At 40.1% G+C, this 13,552-nt stretch overlaps 2 non-coding genes across 2 annotated transcripts; both read left to right on the top strand.

Moving 5' to 3' along the window:
* The first annotated feature begins 289 nt into the window (after positions 1 to 289).
* On the top strand, positions 290 to 362 carry TRNAV-UAC (transfer RNA valine (anticodon UAC)). The gene has a single exon. It is a non-coding gene; the product is annotated as a tRNA-Val (tRNA).
* A 7,167-nt stretch (positions 363 to 7,529) lies between these two features.
* Positions 7,530 to 7,603, top strand: TRNAI-AAU (transfer RNA isoleucine (anticodon AAU)). Its single transcript has one exon. It is a non-coding gene; the product is annotated as a tRNA-Ile (tRNA).
* The last annotated feature ends 5,949 nt before the right edge of the window (positions 7,604 to 13,552 follow it).

Below are 13,552 nucleotides of genomic sequence, written 5' to 3'. Positions count from 1 at the left end.
AAGAAAACAAAACACTGCCAGGACTTGTGCCATCCCCACAACCATTGTTATGCTTGAGGCCATTGTAGCAGTGCTGTGTCAGTCCATTTCATTGAAGGTCTTTCTGTTTTTCACTGACCCTCTCATTTACCAAGCAGAATGTCCTTTTCAAAGGGCTGATCCCTTCTGATATCACGTCATATGTGAGAGGAAGTCTTGCCATCCTCACTTCTAGTGAGCATTTTGGCTGTACTTCTTCCAATACAGTTTTGTTAGTTGTTCTGGATGTCCATGGGACTATACTTGTAGTGGTTCCATGGTGTAGTGGTTAGCACATCTGCTTTACACGCAGAAGATCCTGGGTTCAATCCCCAGTGGAGCCAACTTAACCTTTTAGCAGCCTGCAATCCTACTTCCTGTGCTGCTTTATGTGCTTCTACGTAGATTCACCTGTGTCCGTTGTCTTCTGGTATCATCTGTCTTCCACCCAGTGTGTGCTCCGTTGTCTCTGAGTCTAATCTGCTGTTTTCATCTCAAGCGTTAGTAGGTTTAGGACACATTCTACACCGATATGGCCTCACTGACAGAACAAACAAATCCTATTGCCAAATGGGATTTCGTACACAGATACAGGGGTTAAAATTTTCAACAGATATTTCTGGAGGATTCAATTCAACTGGTAACAACAATATGTTAAAATTATTATTAATCTTTTTAAAAATAGTGAAACTGTTTTCTAAAGTGGCTGTGTCATTTTGCATTCCCACCAGCACTGTATGAGAGTTCAAATTTGTCCACAACATCAGTAACACAGGTTATTATCTATGTTTTCTGGTATAGGCACAGAGTAAGTGTGAAGTGGTGTGTCAATGTGGTTTAATTTATACATCCATGATGACTGTGAGTAGCACTGGTTGTATAGTGTTTAAGTACTACAGCAGCTAAGTAAAGGTCTGCAGTTCAAATTGACCAGCTGTTCTTTGGGAACCCTATGGGGCACTTCTACTTTCCTATATGGTGGTTATGTGTTAGAACTCGACAGCAAAGAGTTTGGGCTTTTTTCTTTTTTCTTTTTTTTTTCTAGGTTTACAACTATGATGTTGAACATCTTTTCATGTGCTCATTAGCCATTTGTATGTTTTCTATGGACAAATGTCTATTCAAATCATCTGTGTGTTTAAATTTGGTTCTTTATCTTAGTAGTATTGATTTATAAAATTTCTTTACATATTCTGGATACAAGTCCTTCATGAGGTATTTCATTCACGGATATTTCCTCCCAGCCTATGGTTTGTCTTTTCATTTTTCTAATGGTGTCTTTCGAAGTGCAAAATTTTGATTTAGTCCTGTTAGTCAATTTTCTTCTTTATGGATAGTGCTTTTGGTGTTATATCTAAGAACTCTGCCTAACCCAAAGTCACAAAGATTTTCTTCAGTGTTTACACCTAAAACTTTCATAATTTGAAGTCTTACATTTCGGCCTAAGATGGATTCCAAGTTAACGTTTGTGTATGGTTTGAGGGAAGGCTCTAAATTCTTCTTTTTGTGTGTGGATATCCAATTGTCCCTGCACTAATTGTTGAAAAGCCTTTCCTTTTTGTCTTGATTTGCCTGGGTGTTTTTCTGAAAAGGGTCGCTATGAACTGGAAACCACCACTTGGGGATGAATTGGAAGATTCTATGCTTCACTTTCACTAGCTAAATAACTTTGGGGAAAAAACCCATTCCTACTTTTCATTCAGAGAAGTTGACCTCATTTTCTAAAATAAATATTTTAGGGCATAAAAAATACTACTAGCATAATTTTGTCAATATTTTTCTTTGTTTTATTCTTTAAAATATTTTTAAAATAGTTCATTAGGGACACAGAGTTCTACAGCCTGTTAGGAGAGATTCTGCTTTAGACACTGTCTTCAAAATTGATTTCATCCAGAGTCACATGGATTTCCTTGACATCACTGGCCCTGACAAAAGATTACTAATTCTTCCTTGTGGGAAAAGAAGCCATTTAAAAACATATAAATTAATCTTTACCATTTTAAATGAGAGCAAGCCTTTGGCAAAGTAATCAATTAATCTAATCCCACATTCATCTGAAATTATTATTTTAAGCTAGTAATAACTTCCATATTTTAAAATTCTATATAAAAGAAATAGTCATAGCATGATTATGATTTTAGCTATTATGTTTTTCCATTTTTATTACCTATGGGAGCTTTTCAAGAATTGGATCAATGGTAGAATTTCTACTTTCATTTCCATTACTTTTTAGTATGAAGGTTCATGTGCCTATTAATCATAAATTGGATATAATATTGTTTCATGAATCAAGTGTCCTCTAAAATCAAAAGCTGGATAATGAAATGCACTTCTTACCTAGGCATCACAACATTTCTTCCTGTCAGGATGTCCTGTTGGTGCTCCTGCGACATGCTACAAAGTTCTCAGCTCCTGAACTGCTACCAATCTGACCCAACTATCTACATCTCTTGCCTGAATTACTGCAGTAACCTAACAACCTTCCTTCTGCTGGTTAGCAGCTGCCTGCTAAGCCTGCCTCCAACCTTGTTCTCTGTGTTGTGTGCTGGGTTGTGACACCCAGGTTCCCTCCTTTCAGGACCAAGGCATTCATTTCCCCAGCTGCCACAAGTGTTGCTCCCTCATGGCACAAAGTTGAGGTCCTCTCTAGGAATTGCCCTCAGCTGAAAGGAACCGCCTCAGTCAAGGCCATGTTCCCTCTCTGAACAGCCCACAGTAATGGATGCTCAATACATACCTATAAAGGTCTGACTCTCTTGCCTTAACTCTGAAGGGCCCTCCCTTTTCCAAGGCTCCTCATGGGATCAGCTCAGGCCTCTGTTGCTGCCTGTCAACTTTCCGCCTTTAACCCTGCTTCCGTCACTCCTTTACAGGTGGTGTTCCCATATCATTCCCTAATAAACTTCCTGCACAAAAATATCTAATCCACGTGAACAGAGCTTGTGCCAGGAGTGGTCAAGAAACCATACATTGAATGGGATTTTGGAGCTGGATCATTCTCTATTCATATGGCAATGAATCATACGTCATTAATATAGTGAACCAATGTTATCCCCTACTAGTGCCCTGAGAATCTAAATATCCATGGACCATACAAGGCTCAGGAGATAAAAAGTCTCTTTAGGTGCTTTCACAGAGGTACTCTGCCTATTACATTTTGCCCTAAATTGGAAATTAATCAACTTTAGCCTTTCACGGAGCACAAAGAAGAGGCCGTTTCTCCAGGATACAGGAACGCACAGGGTGGATACAATCGGGATCCTCTTTCCTGTCTGGAAGGGAATCCTCACGCCCTGATCCACCTGATCCTTTCCAGGGGTTGCAGTACCCTTCTCAAAGGCTTCCTGGGGAAGTTTGAAGGAGCACTCTCTAGTCAATGTTTCTCTAGGGAAGAAATAGACAAGCTCCAGAACGTCTTATTTTGCAACGGAGGAGCGCAGCTGATTTCTGGTGGAGGTAGTTTTTGTGTTTCTTTTCTTTTTCTTTTTGCAGGAGTGCAGAAAGGGGAAAGAGAAAGCACAAAGAGAAGCTTGAAAAAATAGTGTCATCTAGTCATAGTTAAGATTATGTATATGACAGTCTCCTTTGGATGAGTGAAGAGGAAGACAACAAAGACAGATCTATCTGAATGTAAAAGAGTACTTTTTTTTTTTTTTTTTAAACAGTTGTCTGGTTGGACTGTTTGTTTAAAGTGTGGTGTTAATAATGCCAAGTTCCCAGCTTTGGTCTATGTTTGAGCCAGGAAAACAAGATTTCTGTTGATTAAAAATAAATACACAAATAACTTTGCACTCGATTCACACCCAGCTAAACTGAGAAAATAGGCACTCTGATATAAAATCTAGTTCAAATGTCAACTGTATGTCTTTAATAATCCTCAGTAGTGACACCTACCCTCTTTGCTCCCCCTCAAAAATGGGCATGGTGAAGACAAGAAACAAAGAGATTTTTGAAACAAGTGACACAAAGCCATAAGATGGAAATTTTAGTGAAGAAAAGGAGGCTAGGAGTGGGGATGGCCTTGGGGATGGGCGGTGTGCATGGAGGCCATTGCCTTCTGACACCTTGTTCTCGTCCCTTTTCCAGGGTCCAACACACTGTGTTTCCATGGGACTGTCAAGTACTTTCTCTACCTGATTATCTCTGCCACCTGATTGTCACCTCAGCCCTTGCACTGCTCTTTCTTACCGCTGAAACTAATCCCTATAGATTTATAGCAATCGCAGTCAGACACAATGCATATTTTCCTTCCTTCTTTCTTTTTTTTTAAGGTATCAATAGACTTCCACTCTAATTTCTGTCCATGAAGAGAGATTTTTTTGTTGTTGTTTTTTCCTTTTCTGGATCTCCAGGACCTAGAATGATGCCAAAGCCATAGTGAATGTATGAAACCTCTTAATTTTCTCTTGACTTTCATGTTACTTCCATAAATATTCATATATCCCATTTGTCTCCTGCCTTAAAATAATGAATTTTGATACATTTTGATAAATAATTTGTGGGCAACACATGTTCCAAAAAACGTAAAACTTTTCAAACATGCTGCAAAATCCATGTGGTTGCATTGATTTCTCAAATACTCCACACCCCCCCCCCAAAACATAGACACACACACTTGCACAACCCAAAGCCACCAGGCCTCTCTAACTATGACCCAGGAATCGTAAATGTGCTTATAAGACTTATTCTGCTGTACAAAAGCCAAAAAAGACAAAAGTTTGACCCAACCAGACTTTCTGGATGCATTGTCTCATACTTAAGCTAATATTCCCCAAAGAACTTTTCTTTCATTTTTCAACATTACACCAACTCCCACTAGAGGGCAGCAAATACTTTCAGTGGAAGAATCCCCTTCCAAGAATCCTAACCAAAAACAAAAAACCAAACCCATGCCATGGAGTTGATTCTGACTCACAGCGACCCTGTAGGACAGAGTAAGAATCCTAAGATCCCCAAAATGTTTGTGGACACTTTCTTTCCAACGTGTCATGAAAGCGTTTTAACTGGGAAATTCACATTGTTTACCCATGAAATTTTTCATTACTATTCAGAAGTTAGAAAAAACTTAATAATCTTGATATATTCTTGGTATGTCCTAACTATTTAATATTCCAAGATTATTAGATGTTCTGTCGAAAGCTCTTTGAAATTAATGGTAATCATTATGTTTAACATTACTTTAAAATTTGCTTTATTTAGCCTTACGTTAGTTATATAAATAATTCCCCTAAAGTCTTTCCCTTTTAAGAATTCTCAACATATTAATGACATCATGTTGATTAAACCAAATGAACAAGACCTTTGGAATGAAGAAAAAACTTGATGGAGACTCCTGATGACATTTGATTTGACACCGGAAGTCCCAAGGGGTCGATTTCAAAGCGGATAAGCTTTTGAGGTCCTCACTTGACAGAAAACCTGTACATTCCACGCTCTGAATCTGAAGGGAGCCATGTCCACCGGCTCCACGCAGACAGGGATCTTTGGGGCAGGGGCCTTCTTTTGAGACCCGCCTCCACCCTCTTGGAAGCCACGGAAACAGAGAGGAAGCGGGCAGGGGAGGCGCTGGCACCGGCTATGGGTGGGCGAAGACCTGAGTGTCAGCGTCTCTAGGGACATGATGTACTGCTTTCAAGCCCAGACCAACAGAGAGGGCAGGAGAGTTCTTGCCTTGGTCACAATATATACACTCTTCTATGTTCGGTTAATGGCAATGGGTGGTTGCTTTTTATATGTTCGGTAAGGAGGAAGGATCTCCGGTACAAAATTAATTCATTTCTAAGCTCAGAAAACGATGTTTTCCCACCGTGTTTCATAGCAAGCAAGGCCTTTCCTATATTGGGCAAACCCAATCACCGCAATTACGATGAAACTGGCCTTCAGTCTCAAGTTCCCTGTACAGAATAGTTTTTCTAGATGTCCCAGGCTGCATAATCTCAAAGTCGTCTTTTCCTCCAGGAAATACTCACGGTGACGGTACACTTCTTTCACTCATACTTTTTGCCTATTAAGACGTCCAAGCAAACTCCACTATTCACAACAATCAAAGTCTTCCCTTATAGACCCCATTCCTTTACAAACACAGGCGGGCTGGTGACAGGAAGGGGCATTTAATTTTAAGAAACTCCTCAGTATTGTCCCATGGAAATTACTCTTGTGTATGCCCCTCTAGGGAAAGAAATTACCCTTTAGGAAGCAGAGCCCCAGACCCTCAGGACCGAACTCTGGAAGCCCGTGAGTCCGCACTAGGGGCCGGGCAGCTAGCTGCAGGGATATGACCCCGGAATGTCAAGCTGCAGGCCAGATACAGGGGAGGGGTGATTTTCAAGACTGGACTCTATATTGTTCATCCCTGGGACATCACACATCTTTATATTCGGCTTCACACATGCCTAGTTCTTTTAAATTAGTCTACAGTTTCTTGTTGCATTTACTTGATTTACTGGAGGAAAACAATGATACGTTTTTCTTTACTTCTTCTTCCTGCCGTTTTCACTATCTTCCCTTAACATTCCCTTTTTTGCTTAGGTAAAGGGAGTCGCCTTTTTCCAGGTTTTGCCTTAAGCATCGCTTAGTATAGCGGACCCACACACTCAGTATCTAGTGTATGATGGCAGGTGCCCCCAGATCAGTAGGGAGAAGATGGTGGTGTCTGCGCTTCTCCAGTCCAGCCTCCACGTTTTATGGGGGTGGCTAGAAAAGAGCAGCTTGAAACCTCCGAAATAATCTGAGCGTCAAGACCTCCACTGTTTGAATACTGCAGGTAATGTTTAAAAGAATATATTGGCCAGTTAGCAAAATCTAGAGCCTTTGTTTATTTTTCCAAAACCTGATTATCAGCCAAGATGATATTCTGTACGCTTTTTCCAATTCTCGAACTGAAATTATTGACCAACCAACCATGCTGTGCAGGCACCTGGGACCCTAGAGGAGTGAAGAGCGAGACAACACAGTCCTGGTCCTCAGGGAAAGGAAAGAGGGACTTGAGCGGTAAATGACAATAAAATGGCAAAATGGACCCACAGAGATCCACGCTGCAGGGCGTTTTCTCGAACACAGAGAAGGGTCATCTGCCCAGGATTTCGGAACAGGCAAGGAAGATCCACTGGGACGTTCCTTCCTGTCAGGAGGGGAATTCTCAGGACGTCAGCAGGGACCAAATCAACCAGGTCCTTCTCCTGAGGTGTCTGAATCGTTCTCAAAGGTTTGCTTCCTGGGGTAGGCTGAAGGAGCCCTCTCTAGTAATGTTTCTGTTGGGATGAAATCGACGGCTCCAGAATTTCTTATTTTCCACAGGAGAAGCGAATTCATCTCTGCTGGAGGTAGAGATTTTGTTTTTCTTTTTGCGGGAGTGAGGAAAGAGGAAATAAAAAACATACAGAGAAGCTTGAAAAAGGAGTGTCATTTATTCATAGTTAAGATTATGTAAAAGCAAGTATCGTTTGGATGAGTGAAGAAGGTGTGAAAAATCTTCCTAGTGTGTGAACATAAAAAAATTTTCTCCCTGAGGTGGCCGGTTAGCTCAGTTGGTTAGAGCGTGGTGCTAATAACGCCAAGGTCGCGGGTTCAATCCCCGTACTGGCCAAGGGGAAAAGTTTTCTGATTAAGAAAAAAATCTTGCTGTCCTCACTGTACACCCAGCTGCACGTTGAAAATAACCTCTGTGACATCAAATCTAGGTCAATAGTCGACTTTATTTCCCTAATCCTCAGGTAGTAATACCTATACACTCTTTGTTCCCCCTCTAAAGGGGGGTGGGGGGGCACAGTTTTTTGGAACAAGTGATACAAAGCCTTCAGATAGAAATTTGAGTGAAGAAAACCAGGGTAAGAGTGGGGATGGTCTTGGAGATGGGGTGTGCCTCTGATGGCCGCTGTGCATCTCAGCATCTCATTTTCCTTGTGCCTTTCTCAGGGTCCAGCTCACTGTGACTCCTTGACACCATCAAGCACTTTCTCTACCTGATTATCTCCTCTACCTGAGTGTTTATTCATCCCTTATAATGCGCTTTCGTACTCTTGAACATGGTGTTTCTACTTATTAAATAAGGACAGTCAAATATAATCCATATTTCCATTTTTTTAACCTACAAGTTGACTTCTGTCCATGATACAATTTCTGTCCATGAAGACAGATTTTTTTTTCTTTTTCTGGATCCCCAAGACCTAGAACGGTACCAAAGTCAGATGAGCACGGGAAACCTCTGGATAGCCTCCTGACTATTGTGTTATTTCCACGAATATTCACATGTGCTGTCTCCTAACTTAACAAGGTTTCTCTTGACCCAACATATCCCTCTAGCTACTACCCTGTTTCTCAGATGGCTTTATAACATCCCCTAGAGCATTATCCAGATTTCCTAGCTCCAGTTTTGAAATTCACTACATTCTGGTTTTTGACACCACCAGTTCATGGAAACTTCTTGTCAAGATTACCAATGACTGCTTCTCACTTTTTCAAGACCGTCTCTTCCTTGACTTCTGTTAAAGATTCAATTGTGTCCCCCTAAAATTTGTGTTGAAATCCAAACCCCTATACATGGGAATTTATTCCCATTGGGGAACCAGTTTTCTTTGTTCTGTTAATGAGGCCATAATCAGTGTAGGGTATGTTTTAAATGTAATGACTTTTGAGATACAAAAAGAACAGATTAGGCCCTGTGACAAGGGAGGACAAACTGAGGAAGACAGAAGTACATGTGAGGATCAACAAGGACCCCAGGAACTCTGAGGCTATGGAAACTGAGGCAAGGATCTTCCCCCAGGGCCAACAGAAAGAAAGAATTCCCCTAGAGCTGTGCCCTGAATTTGGACTTCCAGACTCCTACACTGTGAGAAAGTACACTTCTGCTTCTTAAAGAAAACAATTGTGGTATTCCTGTAACAGTAAAAAAAAAAAAAAAAAAAAAATAGCTGGAAGGAAATAAGACAACTTCTCAATGTCAGGAAACACTATCTTAAGACTTTTTTTTTTTTTTTTCTGACTTCCAAGACACTGCTGTCCTGACTGCCTTTCTACCTCACTGCCTCATTCTTCTCAATAGTCTTTGCTGGTGTCACCTCTCCTCACCCATTCTATAGGAGAATGTCCCACAGATTGGTCCTTGAACATTTTCTCTGTATGTACTCCCTCCCTGGTAATCTCACCCATTCTCATGCTTTCAATCATCAACACAGTAGAGCTGCCCCATAGGGTTTCCAAGGTTATCATCTTTCTGGAAGCAGACTGCCACATCTTTCTCCCATGGAGTGACTGGTGGGTTTGAACTGGTGACCCTTTGGCTAGTAGACAAACCCTTAACTGCTTGATGAAAACGGGTTTGGTTTTTTGGTTTATATGCCTACAACTCACAAATGTGTATCTGCATTCTAGACCACTCCATGAACCTCACATCTTGTATATACAACTGATTCTTTGACATTACCACTTGGAAGTTTTATACTAGGCATTTAAAAGTTAGCATGTATAAAACTGAACTCCCATTTTTCTCTAATAATCCTACTATATACAGTCTTTCATATTTCTGTTAATTGCAACTCAATTCTTTCACTCTTTCAGGCTAAAAGACCTTGAAGTCATCATTTATTTTATTCTCTCTGTCGTATCTCACATCCAGTTTGTGAGGAATTTCCCTTCTCTCTATCTTCAAAATATATCCAGACTCTGACTACTTCTTACTACTCTTGACAGCCACCATCTTGTCTGGCATTGGAGAAAAAGATCCCAGAATCAAATTTGGTGAAAAGAGATATCCATTAAGCAAATACAAAGGTGACCGTTGCAATGAGAGATGTGCCAGTGTGCACCAGACACAAGAGACTAACAGAATCCACTGAATCACAATCAGGGAGTCTCTAATATACTACTACAGAGGGAAGTAAATTAAGAAAAATTGCATTATTGTCAAAGGCCAGAAACATATCATATGGGAATACATGATTGGTTTAAGGAGTCTTCCTTGACTTTATACCCATTTAGTTACTAGGGTGATGTTTCATTGGGAACAACCTGGGAACATCCACTCTTGCTTTAGTGACTTGGAATGGGTTGTCAGGTCAGTCAAGAGGAAATTGCACTACGCTGCTTTGTGAGAGCGTAATTTTCCTATAGCATAGCCTCTTTGTAGGCTAAGATAAAGTACCTTTGGTGGGACATCCCTCCCCTGCGTATGGGAAAGAATAAGTTTTTGTGTGTGCTGTCTCTCATTTCTTTCTGGAACTTTTCATAATGATTTTAACAAATGTTCACAAAAACAGATTCCAGCATTAACTACTACCCCTTAAGAAACTTTGTATAAAAATAGATTTTAGCCCCTGAATTTATTCAGCCTTGCTACTTCTGGCAAGGCACCTATATAAATTTTAGACTCATGTCCAGCACCCTGGTGGAGCAGTGGTTAAGAGCTATGGCTGCTAACCAAAAGGTTGGCAATTTGAATCCACCAACACTCCTTGGAAACTCTATTGGGGGCAGTTCTGCTCTGTCGTATAGGGTCGCTACTTGGCTGAGTCAACTCCATAGCAATGAGTTTGACTTTTTTGGGGGGGTGTCACATTCAAGCCATTGTCATTTCTTACATGTAGCCTGAGAAAAGGGACTTAACAAATCTCCTTGTACTTATTCTTCCTGCTGTAAAAAACATTCTCCACAGAACTGGCAAAGTGACCTTTTAAAAACATAATCACATGGAGTTACTTCACTGCTTAAAACCCATCATCCACTCATTTTATCAGAATAAAAGTGGCCTTAAAAAACGGCATGTAAAAAGGTCATGGAAGCTCCTTACAAATCCAAACTCCCTGAGGGACTGAATTGCTGAGCTGAGGGCTGTGGGAACCATGGTCTGTGGTTACATCTAGCTAAATTGGCATAACATAGTTTATAAAGAAAATCTTCTATGTTCTACTTTGGGTATTAGCATCTGGGGTCTCAAAAGCCTGTGAGCAGCCATCTAAGATACACCGCTGGTCTTGCCCCTTTGGGAGCAAGGAAGAATGAAGAAGACTAAAACAAGACTGATTAGCCCCAAGGACTAACGGACCACATCTACCACCAGACTGAGTCCAGTACAGCTAGATGATGCCTGGTTACCACCACTGACTGCTCTGACAGGGATCACAATAGAGATTCTGGGACAGAGCTGAAGAAAAATGTAGAACAAAATTGTAAATCACAAAGAAGACCAGACTTACAGGCCTGACAGAGACTGGAGAAACTCTGAGAGTATGTCTCCTGTAATCCTTTCTGCTCAGTAATGCAGTCACACCTGAGGTTCACCCTTCAGCCAAAGATTAGACAGGTCCATGAAACAAAACAAGACTAAAGGGGCACAACAGCACAGAGGCAAAGACTAGAAGGTAGGAGGGGACAGGAAAGCTGGCGATAGGGAACCTAAGGTGGAGAAGGCAGAGTGTTGACATGTTGCGTGGTTGTTAACCAATGTCATAAAAAAATATGTGTACTAAGTGTTTAAAGAGAAACAAGTTTGTTCTGTAAACCTTCTTCTAAAGCACAATAAAAAAGAAAAAAAGAAAGTGCCGGTTTCCAATTGGCTGCATGAAGGAGAAACAAATACACTTTTCACATTAAAAAAAAAAAGGCCTGTGAAAGAACATGTTAAAACTGAGACACTTGACATGACTAACTGACACAGATTTGAATCCAAACTTCTCTTTGTCTTATGTCCCCTTTGTCCTCTTCTTTCAGCATATGTGTCCCCTCTACCTCTTGAGTGAACAAGTATGTAGTGGTAGTATGATAAATGTTTTGTTCTTAGAAAGAACACTCTTAACTGATGTATGACAAAGTCGTAGTTCATGAATAAGCAAGCAATAGAATGTTCCAGCAAGGTAATGTCCATATGCTCCCTAGAAAGCTGTTTATGTACACAGTTTGCTCACAGAAAGTCCATGATGATTAACTGAGCTTGTGAAAACTTTACTTGTGACTCATATGTGACACATGTGTAACACCCAGCCCCCACGTATAAAAACCTTCCTCCCTTTTCAGAGTTTGCAGCACCTCCCAGTGCTACTGCAACATGGGGGCACTTCTCAGTGCTGCCTCCAAACTGGGCTGTTGCATTGGTTGTTTTCTGTTCTACAATAAAGTCTATCATTTCTCTCCTTACAGAGTTCTTGTTAGCTTGCACTTTTACTTATCTGGGGTCACAAGTAGGATTCGATGGTGCATTATCTTTTAGGCACCTGAGATGCTCAGGACCCAGACCTTGCTCTCCAACTCCATGATTTCTCATAGTCTGCTTAATAACTTCTTGAAAACGAGCTCTGCTTTCTTGCATCAAAGTTTTTTGAGTTTTAGTGTAGGTTTCTTCTGGTTCTTGAAGTTTTTATTGTTTGTTTGGTTCTCGTTTAGTTTTTTGTTCTTGTTTTGATTCTTGCAAGTCAAAGTTTGTACTTGGGTTTTTATTTGAGCTCCCTCTAGACAGTTTTTGTTTTTTGGTTTTACTTTCTTGCAAGACACTGTCTCTAAGTTGCTAAAGAGAATAAAGAATTGCAGAGTTAAATTTCAACTCCTACTCCCCTCTGTTGAATTGCCAGCTGCTCCTCCTTTTGGTTCTGATAACAAAGCTGACTGAACTTACTTCCTTTTCAATGAAACCAGGCAACAAACCTCTCTTTCAAGTGCTTTTTAAAATCTGTCCTAATACACTAATTTAGAATTTCAGTGGTCACTTTGGGAAAATGAGTTCCTACTTGCACTTGTCTTTTCTTTCTTCTTGGCAACCTTTTGTTTAATTTTTAGCTTTAGTGAAAAAATCTAAATAAAATCCATCCATCTAAGCATGCATATGAGGCAATTGAAAAGAACATGGCTTCAGTCAGGCGCACCCTAGTCCTCAAAGTGACAGGTTTCCTCTTGAACACTTTAAAGTTTTTTCATAGGGCTTTCTAAAATTTCAGCTCATTTCTCTCTTACTCCTGTTTCATAGTCTAGGCTTTTAATACCTATCCTAGGGAACTTTGATATAAATGGCTCTGTTTAAAAACACACCTGAAAATAAAATAAGTTATTTTCATTGGTGTAGCATAAGCATTAAAAAAGGGCAAATTATTCTAAATTATTTCTCTAAAAATCCTACACTGCATGCCAAAGACAACGTTATGAAAATACAATAATTTCCAGCCTCCGTATGGTATTACTAAATTATAATATTTCTTCAAAGAACTTACTCTGATTGGTTTGGTGATAAATGAGCACCTACAGAAATTGAGTAATCCTAATATTCCCAAGAACTAATGAAAAGGAACTTGCTCTGACACAATTTTTTACGTTTTATCATAAGTGAATTTAAAAGCAGTTTCCAACATTTCCTTAAGTAACTAAGGCTGGATTAAACATATGAAATGTGCTTTAGTTAAAGGATTTGGATGGATATAGAAAGTTATAGAAGGCTAGAGGAAAAGTGTAGAAAATTACCGAGATGAAAAAGAGGTAAGGATGGAAAAAGAATTTAGATGATTGTTCAGCTTTATAGACGTTGAAAGAAGGTCAAATAGAAAGCTAGTATGCC

This window comes from Loxodonta africana, chromosome 1 (assembly GCF_030014295.1).
Source record: "Loxodonta africana isolate mLoxAfr1 chromosome 1, mLoxAfr1.hap2, whole genome shotgun sequence".
Classification (NCBI taxonomy): domain Eukaryota; kingdom Metazoa; phylum Chordata; class Mammalia; order Proboscidea; family Elephantidae; genus Loxodonta; species Loxodonta africana.
The sequence above is the reverse complement of the archived record's forward strand: the minus strand, read 5'-3'. Positions and strand labels throughout refer to the sequence as shown.